The sequence below is a fragment of the Oxyura jamaicensis genome (assembly GCF_011077185.1).
Source record: "Oxyura jamaicensis isolate SHBP4307 breed ruddy duck chromosome 2 unlocalized genomic scaffold, BPBGC_Ojam_1.0 oxy2_random_OJ106575, whole genome shotgun sequence".
NCBI lineage: Eukaryota > Metazoa > Chordata > Aves > Anseriformes > Anatidae > Oxyura > Oxyura jamaicensis.
Window position 1 is genome coordinate 1,314 of NW_023303606.1, and position 12,679 is coordinate 13,992.

Genomic DNA, 12,679 nt, shown 5'->3' on the forward strand with positions numbered 1-12,679 from the left:
TCCAGCCCATCCACAGCTCCCAGCTGGCTGCTAAGAGGAGGGCTAACCACTGCCGGCTGACCTGCAGCCAACGCTAAATTTATATCAAGATTAGCGGCCAACAGGTCTCCCACTCAGTCTGATTTTGCGGGATCTCGAGGAGCAAGGTCCTGACGTACAGCTCTGGCCAGCCTGACCATTGCAGCCAGCCTTCCCCGCTCCCTGATCCTCGATCCCCATCCCCAGCTCCCGGCTTGGCCCACGGCCTGCCCTCCAGCCTCGCCTTCGCCTGGGCAGTGGCTGCCCGACTTCCGCAGGCGTTTCACCAGGCTGGGCAGGCGAGTGGCTGAACAGCGGTGCCTTGCATGTCAAGGAAGGGAAACAGTTAGAAACCATCAGTCCAAATTAAAATAATCAAGATTTCTTTGGCCTCAGTTCATTATGAAATGCTCCTTGATTTTAGCCCAGGACGGCAGGTCAAAAGGCTGACAGACAACAAAGAGTGAGGGAAGGGGAAAACCTACGTGTCCTGGACTTTTCAGAATTTGCTGTCTTTTCCTCTAAAGAAGTGAAGATTTCCATTAAATGATACTTAAGATTCCCTCTGGGCATGATCCCTTCGAACAAGTAACGCAACTTACAAACGCAGACAGCACACGACAGCAACACCAACTCCTCGCTGCCCTCCGGGAGCCCCGACAACACCCACCCGCTTCGTTTCCACGGGGCTTCTCTACTTTTCCCTCCTCCCGGGGATCGCCTTCCCCCAACAGCACAAGTCGGGGAAGGGAACCCGCGATAGACGGCTGAGGGCTGCCAAGCCCCGACGGGGGGAGCTCGCCCCGAGCCCCCGCGGCACCGGGGTCGGTTTTCGTCGCTCCTTCTTCCCTCCCTTGGTCCCTCCGAGCACCGCGCAGCCCCTGGCCCTGCCCCGGTCGGCAGGGAGAGGACCCCCGTCGTGGTCCGGACTCACCAGCAGCGCCATCAGCCGCGCCACCGCACCGCTGCCCCGCGACATGGCCGCCGCCTCCACCACCGCCCTCCGCCGCGGGGTCACCTCCTCCGGCCGCCCGGCGGGGTAAAATGGAGGTGGCCCGCCGAGGGGCGCCCTAAGTAGCCGCGGGTGGGTGGAGAGAGGCAGCGAGGAGGGGGCAGGTGGCGCCCGGGTCGCCCCGCCCCGGCACCTCTCGGCCCGGCCCGGTCCGGTCCGTCTCTGCCCGGCCCGGCGTCGGGTGGTCCTGGGGGGGGGCGGTCGGGAGGTGCTCCCCGGGGGCTGCGTGGGCATCGGCCGGGCGGGGGGTGCCGGCTCCCCCCTGCGGCCCTCCAAGTCGGGGGTTTGTCCCCCCACCCGGCGAGAGAAGCGAGTTGGGGCGTGTAGGAGGCGTGCGAAGTACCTGTGGCAAGAAAACGGTAAATTAATGTGTAATTGGGGGTGGGGGGGGAGAGAGAGAGACTCGTGGGAAAACAAAGTCAGGATCTGTTTTAGCATAGCCTTCCAACCTTCTCCTGTAATCTTTTTTTTTTTTTTTTTTTTTTTTTTTTTTTTTTTTTTTTAATTTGCTTCCAGCACGTCCTTCCTACTGCTACCTGGCAGAGATCTTTCCTGGATACACCTGATTAACTGACGCTGACGCTGACATAACTGATTCTTCACGGTGGCGAAACAATTAAATACACTTATATACTTTGCATGCATCCTGTTACATGTGCTACTTACCTAATTAATCTAAGACTGCACTGAAGAGGCTGGTTGTGATACCAGGAGTGATGCTCACTGAGGCAATGTGCCTTATTGGAGCCTTCCCAGTTATGCTGTGTTCCCCAGTTACATGGTGTAACAATGTGTGATAAATAATTGCATGTTATCCTCGATGTCAGTTGCAACAATTATAATATACATGGGGACCGCGAAAACAGCATCACCTCACAGTTCATTCTGAAGTTGTGTATATCTATTTGTATTTATTAAGAAAATTGCAATCTATGCAGTTTCCCAATACCGTTACATCAAAATCATTTTGATACTTAACAAAAACAAAAGGCAGAAACAATATGCTCAAAATGCATAATACCAAGGATTTATTTATTCTTGTTTCTGTCACTGAGTTACTGTGCTAGATGGATTGATTTGTAACAGCACAGAAATGTGTACGTTTGCACAAGAATGCACCCTGAGGTCCTCTGAGGATCTTCTTCAGGGTGTTAGGGGCAAACGTGTAGTTTTGTGCAGATTTGACAGCCAATGGGTGCAGCTAATGTTGCTCAAAACACTGATATTCTCTTTCGGCAATTCATGTTTAAGATAAATAAGGTAGAATGTGTCTTGGAGAGCCTTCATATTTCAGTGCTTTTAATTTGGTGATTTAGAAGTAAACTCTGATTCTAGCTGTACATTTCTTAACCCGATGATGAAACATAACTGGAAAGCATTTCATTACATGAAATGGGTGTAAGAGAAGAACCTTAATTTATGACATTTGTCTTAAGCTGGAAATCAATTCCATGGTATTCTGAAATAACTTTTACTTGCCTATCCAATGCACTGCCAGTAAGGTGTTAGCAAATATCCTTATTTACAATTATTTGTCCTTTTTTATGCTGGTATGATAGAGTAAAAAACTAATTTTATTTCCTTTGAAAAATTCTTGGCACTGTTTTCATTTTCAAGAAGCTTATGCTTTCACAGGAAGGAGGAGTAGAATCATCTTTTTCAATGAGTTCAATAACCACAGCAAGACCAGAAGCTTTTCTACAGGTTATTTTGCTGGAACTTAGGCATCTGTTCTTGTGGTGCTTATAACAGTCATATGGGTGAGCTAAATGCCCTGCACATTCTAAAGGCTCTCAGTCCTCAAAAAATATTTGGGGCCTTTTTTTTTTGTCTTGTTTAACAAGTCAAAGCAGGAATAATTATTATGGAAGTTCCTCAGTTCCCTTGCATGGGAAACTACTATTATTCATATTTGACAAAAATGATATGAAATAAGTATCAAACTATCAACTTGTTTCTAACACAACTCCTAGCTATGTCACCATCCCCTGAAGTTGAATTTCTTTCTGCCTTTTGTCTGTTTTAAACTGGCGGCTACAAAACCCTCCTCCTCCCACAACTGTTCTGACCCTAAAACCAGCTTGCATGGGAGGATCCGTGGAGTGTTAGATCTTTGTTTTCCCTCTGGAGATAGCAGGAGTTCAAAGTTCACAAACTCCAGAGAACAAAGAGAAAATTCATCTTTGCTTTTAAAACCTTAAAAGCAGTCCTGCCCTTCTTCAGCTCAGGAAAGGGGCTCTCCATGGTGTGCAGCATGCACCAGGTTGCTGTTTTCTACAAGTACAAACATCTGTACACATTCTCTTGATAAGCATTGAACAGCAAATAAATTATCTCCTAAAACAACTTAACTTTCCTGGGGAGGGAGGGTTTCTGGGTAGGGAGGGTGTTAGCTTTCAGCGATGATAATTGTCAGCACAAGTATTCTAGCTAGTTGTGGTCTCAGCTAGTGGCCTCTGAGAAAGGGGCTTGGTGACTCACGGGAACCCTGCCTTGTCCCCAGCTCTGCTGCCACTCCTTCTTCGAGCTGAGTAATGCTGTACAGCCGTGCAGGGCAGCCCCTGGATTTGCTGGGGTGGAGGACAAGGGTATGTCTTACAAAAGCTAAGGTAACCTTACTGTTGCAGTTGAAATGTTTACCTATTATAGTTGAAATATTTACCTATTATAAAACTATTTCTTATTGCTTGAAATTTTTTCTTTAGAATTTTCTTCATTGTTTGAAGATGACCCCAACTACCACTCTGCTTTTGGAAAAGAGGTACCAGTAGAAAGCAGTGCATCGAGGCTGTGCATAAATGTATCACAATTACATTTACTTACTCAAATTATGTAATGGATATTGTAGATTCTGTGAAGAAATAAACATTGCAGAGAAGGGTCCCAAAGTCCTGGCTGACACCTGGCATCAAAGTAGTTCCATCAGCTACTGCTACAGCTACCATCACCTACATGCTTGCAGCCCTGGGCCCTTGGGTGAAGGAAAAAATAAAAAAAGGGGCAGAAACATGTTAGCGCCAGGGTTTAGTGCTTTAAGTAAACATTCACACTCTCAGAATGGAGCCATTGTTTTCCCTGTGTGCGTTAACCCTGTTTCTGATTCCCCATGCATTGTGCCACGCTCTTCAAACACGTTTATGCTGTTTATTCCCTGGTAGCCACCAGAAATAATCTTTCCCTTTCTCTGGTTTTACCTTTCCTCTCTCCCTTGGCAGCTTTCTCTTTATCTTTCTCTCTTTAGCCCTTTCCCCTGTACTCCCTCGCCTATTTTCTGCCTCCTCTTTTCCGTGCCGCCAGGCTGGCCAACCTTCCAGGTGCAGCTGCAGCCGTGGCAATGAGTAAACCCACTGAGCTGTGGGATTGGCGGAGCTGTAAAAGCTCGGACCAGACTCTTGCCTTTATCGCGGGCGTTTTGTTACTGTCTGACAGCCATGAAATACAAGGTCTTTTATGTGTGTGAAACAAGGAGTGGCAGAACAACTCTCTTGTTGTTTCTTGCTGCGTAGCAACCCAAGCAGCTGTGAAATTGCCTATAGACCTTGCTTTCAGGGCAGTGTGACTTACCTTTCTGAGGAAACTTGCGTAACAGAAAGCATTTAGGTAGGTACAAGCTAGCTCATGATCCTCCCATATAGCTTGGAGAAATAATAGTTTAAGTTTCACTTGAATTGTGGAAATAATCCCTATCAGTCTTAGAGCAATTTGTTAAGTTCAGTATCAGCTTCTGTAGTGCAATACCATGTAAGATTTCAGGGACTGTAGTTATAAGGATGTGGCATTCCCTGATCAGGAAAAAAGGGTATTGGTCTCTTATTTTTTTCTCATTCAGGTACATGAGCTAATACACGTAAAATTATTGTGTATGCCATTGCACTAATTCAACAGGTAACCTTAAAAGGGGCTGGCTTAGCAAAAAAAAATAAAAAAGTGTCAATTTTAAAAGAGAAGAACACAGGCACAAAACCAGATATCAACTGATCTGAAGTTTAGTCTGAAAATCAGAAGAAAAGCAAACCCCCAAACTGGCAGGGTGACTTTCATTTGGAGGTATAAGGAGAAGAACTTAACTGCTTTTTTTTTTTTTTTTTTTTTTTTTTTTGTGCAGATTATGGTCAGCTAACAGAAGAGATTCTGTAACATGGGTGCTGGTTGTCAATAGACTGGATGTGATAATGGAGAAGGTTCCTTCAAATCTTATTTCTTAAACACTATTTGAAATTGATGTTGGTGTGCAACAGTTCCATCTGAATGCTAACTAAAACTTCACCCTCAGCTGTTTCACCAGAGTACCTTGTTAGAAAATACAGTCAGTCTTTGCAAGCGCCGTTTAGCTTGTTGGAGAGTGCAAGTCTGTCAAATCGATAAGCATAGGATCTGGCTGATGTGTTAGGATATGTTTTCACTACATTTAACAGTTTCTTAGTTTAGAGTCACTACAGCATCCATCCATGAGTGAAAACCTTGCATTAAGTTATGGTAGTGATGTTATAGCGGAAAGGATGGCTCTGACCTCTGGCTCTACTTTTATTTGTGCTGATAATTTTTCTGCACTGTAGACTGACCTGTTCAGTGCTGATACTTTTCTAGTGCCTGCTCTGAATTAGTGACCTGAGCCCGCAAGTCACCTAAGCTCTCCAGGAAAAAAATAAAAGCCCTACAGCAAACCAGCAGCAGAGAGCTGCAGAGACCACATGAAAAGCTTTGGAGCAAAAGTAACTGCTCTCACCTTGCACATGGACTTTACCTCACACGTACCCATGATGGTGGTCATCACGGTTAACTTGGTGATGTGTTCACTGAAGTGTTTTCCATCTAAGAGGGTGAAATACTAGAGCCTATGCAAGTGGATTGTCTTACTTCGTGATAAGACAGAACTGGCCTTTCATTTTTATTTTCCTATTTTAAGACACTCCTTAAACAACACAATTCTCTACAGTTTGTATAAATATTATTCAAAGAGATGAAAGGAGAATGGGTTTGGTATTTTTATTTCTTTTTGTTCCCTTGGCAGTAGCTGAAAATTCTTTGGTGAGAAATAAATTACAAAACTGGTTGATGCCAATATACTGGCATAACTATTTACATTTAAGACCTAAAAACTGCTTGAGCATTTCCTGCTATTCCTACATCAGGAGAAAAACAAGAAAGTGAGGATAACATTACTTAAGTGCATTTGAACACGAGGAAAAGGGTAATAATGTTCAGCATTGTACACTAAATTAAAAAAACCCTCCTTCCTTCTCTTTGTACATTCCTTTGGAGGGTCAGAAAGTGTAGATTGGAAAGAGTCGTTAGGCAGGAGAAATTCAGCCAGGGAAAATGTACCCATGATTAGAATTTTGCCAAAGAAAACTATGAGTTAAGAAATCACCCCAAATGATTCCTTGTCCAGATTCTGTACTGCAGGTTGAATCTGGTCATCATTTGGGACTCACGGCTTGAATAGATAAACTCTTTTCAGTAGTCTCCACTTGCTTTTTCAGTTGGGCTAATGTCCACATTGGCCTGAATTAAGTCTCCCTACCTCTTCCCAGCCAGAGCATATTAATTTGCAGGGTATTTTTCTTAATCCATATTCTGGATTATTGGAAAATACGTTTTCCAGTGGAGAATGTGTAGGCCAGAGGAGCACACACATCTCTCCTTCAGCCATATATATACTTCCCGAGAAAGCCCATCTTCCATTTATTTATTTATTTATTTTAAGTTCATGGGCCTTGGTGAACGATCTTTGGTTTCACAGATTGTTTTCTGAAAAAATCTGGTGGCGTTATGTGGCATCACTAGGAGCCACAGTGACAGCACAGAGGAATGGGGTCTGCTTGGTTGTGTTTAGTCCTTGGTTGTGTTTAGTCCACAGGTCCTCAAGTGTGCATGCAGCTCCTTGGAAACAGCTTTCTCAGAAAAGCAGGAGGAAAATCTTTCCCTGCCAGGAAGGTGTGGCATCTCCATACTTTCTTTTAGGAAGGGGAGAATGAGAGGATTCCAGTCACTAGTGGAGTCCCCCAGGGCTCGGTACTGGGGCATCTTCATCCTCTTTAACATCTTCATCGATGATCTGGACAAGAGGATCGAGTACACCCTCAGCAAGTTTGCAGACACCAAGTTAGGTGCGTGTGTCGATCTGCTCAAGGGTAGGAAGGCTCTGCAGGAGGATCTGGATAGGCTGGACCGATGGGCCGAGGCCAACGGTATGAAGTTCAACAAGGCCAAGTGCCGGGTCCTGCACCTGGGGCACAACAACCCCAAACAGAGCTACAGGCTGGGAGATGTGTGGTTAGAAAGCTGCCTGGCAGAGAAGGACCTGGGAGTAGTGGTTGACAGTCGGCTGAATATGAGCCAGCAGTGTGCTCAGGCGGCCAAGAAGGCCAGCAGCATCCTGGCTTGCATAGGAAACAGCGTGGCCAGCAGGTCCAGGGAAGTGATTGTCCCCCTGTACTCGGCTCTGGTGAGGCCACACCTCGAGTACTGCGTTCAGTTTTGGGCCCTTCACTACAAGAAGGACATGGAGGTGCTTGAGCGAGTCCAGAGAAGGGCTACAAAGCTGGTGAAGGGTCTGGAGAAAAAGTCTTACGAGGAGCGGCTGAGGGAGCTGGGACTGTTTAGCCTGGAGAAGAGGAGGCTCAGGGGTGACCTTATTGCACTCCACAGGTACCTGAAAGGAGGCTGTAGCAAGGTGGGGGTTGGTCTATTCTCCCATGTACCTGGTGACGGGACAAGGGGGAATGGGCTAAAGTTGCGCCAGGGGAGGTTTAGGTTGGATATTAGGAAGAACTTCTTTACTGAACGGGTTGTTAGTCACTGGAATAGGCTGCCCAGGGAAGTGGTGGAGTCACCATCCCTGGAGGTCTTTAAAAGACGTTTAGATGTAGAGCTTAGGGATATGGTTTAGTGGAAGATTTGTTAGCGTTAGGTCAGAGGTTGGACTTGGTGATCTTGGAGGTCTCTTCCAACCTAGACTATTCTGTGATTCTGTGATTCTGTGATTCAGCCCTTCGCCTTTCTAAGATAACTAAATTACATTGAAACACAGATAACAAAACCAGCTTGACCAGTAATTTTGCTTACTGTCCTACTAAAAAGCTAGGTGCAACAAATTGCTTCTCTCTCTAATGGCATGGACACAGTTTTAGCTTTTTTTATTTTATTTTATTTTTATTTTTTTTTATTTTTTTAAATTTGTGTCTTTTAGAGAATGAAAATAACAATAATGTCACAATCTAGAGTGGGCATAGATAGAATATGTTAAATGGGATGTCCATTATCTCTCTACAAATGATTTTCCATCACACAGACTTACAGGAGAATTTAAGCATTGTCTGTCCTTAAGTAGCTGTTAGATTTCATCATTGTTTTCACATTTTATATTGGCACAGATTTTGAAAAAAATTAACTTACATTGTTTTTCACCTGTGTGCATAGTCATGAAGTCCAGATCACTCTGCAACACTGCCCTTTCAAAGTCATCTGCCCAACTTGTTTTTTCCTCTGTCAGCATAGCTCTGTTAGAATATTTGGACAAATATTACAACCAATCTAGAAAGATATAGTACATAAAAAAGTAAAATATTTATGAGAGAGAAATCAATTAATATAAAATTAAACCTGAAAATATATGTATGGGATAGAAATTAATTCCATAATTAGTTGTAAGATTTCCTAAAGGATTGCTGTTGTAGAGCTTTATGCATTGGGTTTTATATTAATCACTCTTAGTGAGTTACCTGTGTGGTTCTTTTCACTGGGGCACTTTGCATAACTAAATATTCAAAAGAAATGCTTTGGAATACAATATCATTAGTGATGTTTACACGAAAAAATATTATTGTTCCCTAAAAAATTAATGCAGCATAAATGAGAACGTGTATTGGATGAAACAAGTTTTATAAGCAGTTCATATTAATAGTAATAATATAATAACATACTAATAAAAACAATTCCAAGTTAGCTGGAAAAGCAAAATACCTCAGAACACAGTCTATATGCAAATTCTTCAATTTTCTAAATCCTAGATTTAAAAAATGAGAAGTGCACTCAGAGGGAGTCACATGATCCAACCTAATAAAGATAAACCTTTCAATTTGAAGATGAAGGCAAACTTGGTTTCCATATCCTCACAGAGTTGGTAATTGTCTCAGATTTTTAAAAGGTACATTAAAAAAGACCTATGTGCTCTATACCTCTTCAGAGACAGGAAGACAATGATAGATTTCAATTGCAAAAAGGAAGATTTAAGTAAGGTATCAGGTAAATTTTCCTGTAGTGATGTACGGGGTCTGGCTGGGATGTTAACTTTCCCTGCAGCAGCCCATACAGTGCTGCGCTCTGCACTTGTAGCTAGAACAGCAGTGGTATCACACCAGTGTTGTGTCTGCTGCTGAGCAGTGCTGGCACAGCATCAGGACTTTCTCTGACCCTCCTAGGGAGTGGGTAAAAAAATGAGAAAGGAACATCACCAGGGCAGCTGACCTAAACCAACCAAAGGGATATTCCATACCATCTGATGTCACACTCAGCAATAAAAGGTGGAAAAAGGAAGAAGAGGGGAGGGGTGGGCTCTCGTTGCAAAAACGTCTGTCCTCCTCCCGAACACCGGCTACGTGCGTTGAGGCCCTGCTTCAAGGATGTGGTCAAGCATCGCTCATTTGTGGGAAGTAGAGAGTAATTTCTTTCCTCTGCACTTCCACATAGCCTTTACTTGGTTTGCTTTGTTATTCCTTTTCCCCCTCCCTCTTCCCCTTTTCCTTTAGTTGAATTGTTTAATTAATATTTCCTTAATTATATATATATATATATTTCCTCTTTAATTAAATTATCCTTATCTCAACCCATGAGTTGTTCTTTCCTTTACTTCTTCCCCTCCTCATCTGAGGAGGGGGAGTGAGAGAGCTATTGTGGTGTTCAGCTGCCTAGCACGGTAAAACCACCACAAGTGATTAAAGGAGTTGTATCATCCAGGAAGCTGATAAAGCTCATTAATGGAAGATCTTAAGATCAGGATGGCCATCCATTGGAAAAGATAGCAGTAGAGCTGATCCTGTGTTGGGTCCCTTCCATTCCTATTTTCATTAGCATCAGTTGGATTCTGAATAAAACACTGTGAGTCCTTGACACCCCCAGGCTTTCCTATTCAGCATCTCCTGCTGATCTGATGCAGTCAGGTCCTGTCCATTCGTGTGCAGTGGATACAGAGACCGATCCTTTAACTTTGTGTGCATTCAGTATTCCTTGCAATGACTTGAATGTATTGTGCTGATAGCTAAAATATTTCCCAGAATTAGTTTTCCTTTTGTTTTCTCTCTCCTTGCCCAAACCCCACAAATACAAAAGGTCTAAGTACCCCTTCACCCTCTTTTATTCTCTTTTCACCTACAAATCCAAACAAGAATATATGTTGCCACGAATTTCCCATATTGCTTAGTGTTAGACGGATGTTGCACCTCAGCCCCCGTTCTCTTTCATATTGCTTGCGGGTTTGACTGTGAAGCTAGATTCACTCTTCACATATGTTCATACTGTACAGATTTCAAATGGCTGACCTTCTTTAAAAGTACTTACTGATGACAAAAGAATAAAGAAGTAATACCATGAAGAAGTCTCCTGCCTGTCATTAAATATGAGTGCTAAACACGTGCCACAGTTGATAGTGGCTGTGTCAAAAGGTTTTCCTGTTTTGCATACTTTAATCTTTGCTAAATTTAATCAAAAAATTATTTTAAGGATAAATGAGGAAGAAACTTAATCCATAGTTTCAGGAGTTTAATATCCTCATGAGGATATTAATGAATCAATCTTAGGTTAAACATTCAGCCATAGTTCACTTCAGGGGAAGAAAGATCTGTTCTCTACATAGTTAAAAGTTTTGTTACCTCAACATGAGGGAAATCAGGATATATTGTACTCAGATATTCACTGTATATGCTAAGTTTGTCCTGCAAGCTCTTCATTCATGGTGCATGTAATGAAGGTAGTGGACGTTCTGAGATTAAACTTTTGCTGTTGATTTTGTCTGACATTTATGCTCTGTGATATGGCACAGCTGGTGATATGTTACACTGAAAAGCACACACATGAAGTACTGCAAAGTCCTGCAAGTCTGTCACACATTGGACCTGTCATTTTCATTCCTCAGTGGGCTCATGAAACTATTAAATTCCAGCCCTACATAGAGCCATTCATTTTCTTAGAGAAACAAAATGTTAATAATGATGCCAAAGTTGTTACCATATACTTACCTTATTAATAAATTCATTTTAAAGTGTAACATTATATTGTTAAAAGTGATTACAGAATTACTCTGTGAATCACAAATGGAGATAGAACAAAATAAGAGCTGTCTCCAGTGAGATTTCTGTCTGTCAGGAAAATGGTTATTTCTGCATGTGATGGTTACGGTAAGCTTATCTATCCACCTTAAGACCACTAGTACTCTGTTGAATCCAAATACATGCTATTTTTGATGCCAAAATGCAAAAGACAAAAAAAAATAATAAAAAAGACAAAAAAATCACCAAACCCCATGACAGACATAAAACAAAAATAAAACAAACAAAAACAAACAAACAAAAATACCTTAAGGGCTGAAAGGCTGTATTCTTTTATTCCTTTTTTTTTTTTTTTTTTTTTTCTTTTTCCTTAATGGTTACTCAACTATGAAAGTAAGAAAGTGCAAAGCATATTGGTTAATATCAGTGTTAAGACTGACAGCTTTCCATTAATACTTGCCTATTTCAGATTCTTTGATACATCATTCCTATATAAAAAGTACAAATCTCAGACAATCTCCTAGCACAGAGACTAGCTAGCATTTCAAAAGTGAAAAATAATAATAATAAAAAAAAGCAGCTAAATGGTCCTGTGGAATTCTTGTATTAGACACTGAGCTTGAGCATAATAAAATTGAAGACATCCCCTCCATTACATTGAAGCGTGACTGACAAAACTTACAAGAAAAATTGACATGTTTCTTTGTACTCTGTCTCTGGCAATGGGAGATGCTGTCTGGAAAGTGCATGCAAGCCTAGCCCCTACTGGCACTCCATTCCTAGGTACTCACACAGACAAGGCTATTTAGTTACAAAAAATAAAAGGCCCAGGCAGTTAGCTAACTAAATTTGCAGGTAGGCCCAACAGTGTGCAATGAATATCAGAGGTCAGGGTACATGATGGATGTCTGTTAAGAAGCTTTTTTTTTTTTTTTTTTTAAATCTTAAATTGGCTTTTCATAACTGTTCTATTTAATATCTTATTATGCTGTATCCTGAACTCCAACATGCTGTTTAGCTACCAGAGCCAACAAGAATTTGCATTATACAAAAGTGCATTCAAATCTGTCACCAACTGTTTTTTTGTCCTTGTTCTCCTTTTTGTTAAATTTTGGTGTGCTTGGAATATGAAGGAACTTCATGTCCCATGACGCATTTTTGACTTGTACATGCACTCACATAGATTTCAGGAAAAGTTGCTTGTGCATAATAAATGGTTTTCTTTAACAAACTTTTGCATTTTTCCACTAAAGCAGTTCTAAGTACGTGAAGATAGGTGATAATTTATCTCTATTGGAATTAGTAGTGCCATCTGTTTCAGTTGATTGGTTCAATTTCATTTATGAATGTCTGAAGATGGACAATGTTTTTTAACTGACTGAAA

General features: G+C 42.1%; 1 long non-coding RNA gene across 4 annotated transcripts in view; it reads left to right on the forward strand.

Annotated features, from left to right (window-relative positions):
* The first annotated feature begins 1,353 nt into the window (after nucleotides 1-1,353).
* LOC118157056 overlaps nucleotides 1,354-12,679 on the forward strand; it is a 43,755-nt gene continuing 32,429 nt past the window's right edge. For 3 of the 4 annotated variants that reach the window (XR_004746532.1, XR_004746533.1, XR_004746531.1), the window contains exons 1-2: nucleotides 1,723-3,639; nucleotides 6,641-6,643. This is a non-coding gene — a long non-coding RNA (uncharacterized LOC118157056). Of the gene's footprint in view, nucleotides 1,390-1,722; nucleotides 3,640-6,640; nucleotides 6,644-12,679 lie in introns of those variants that run through there. The other variant, XR_004746534.1, reaches the window with a different exon arrangement.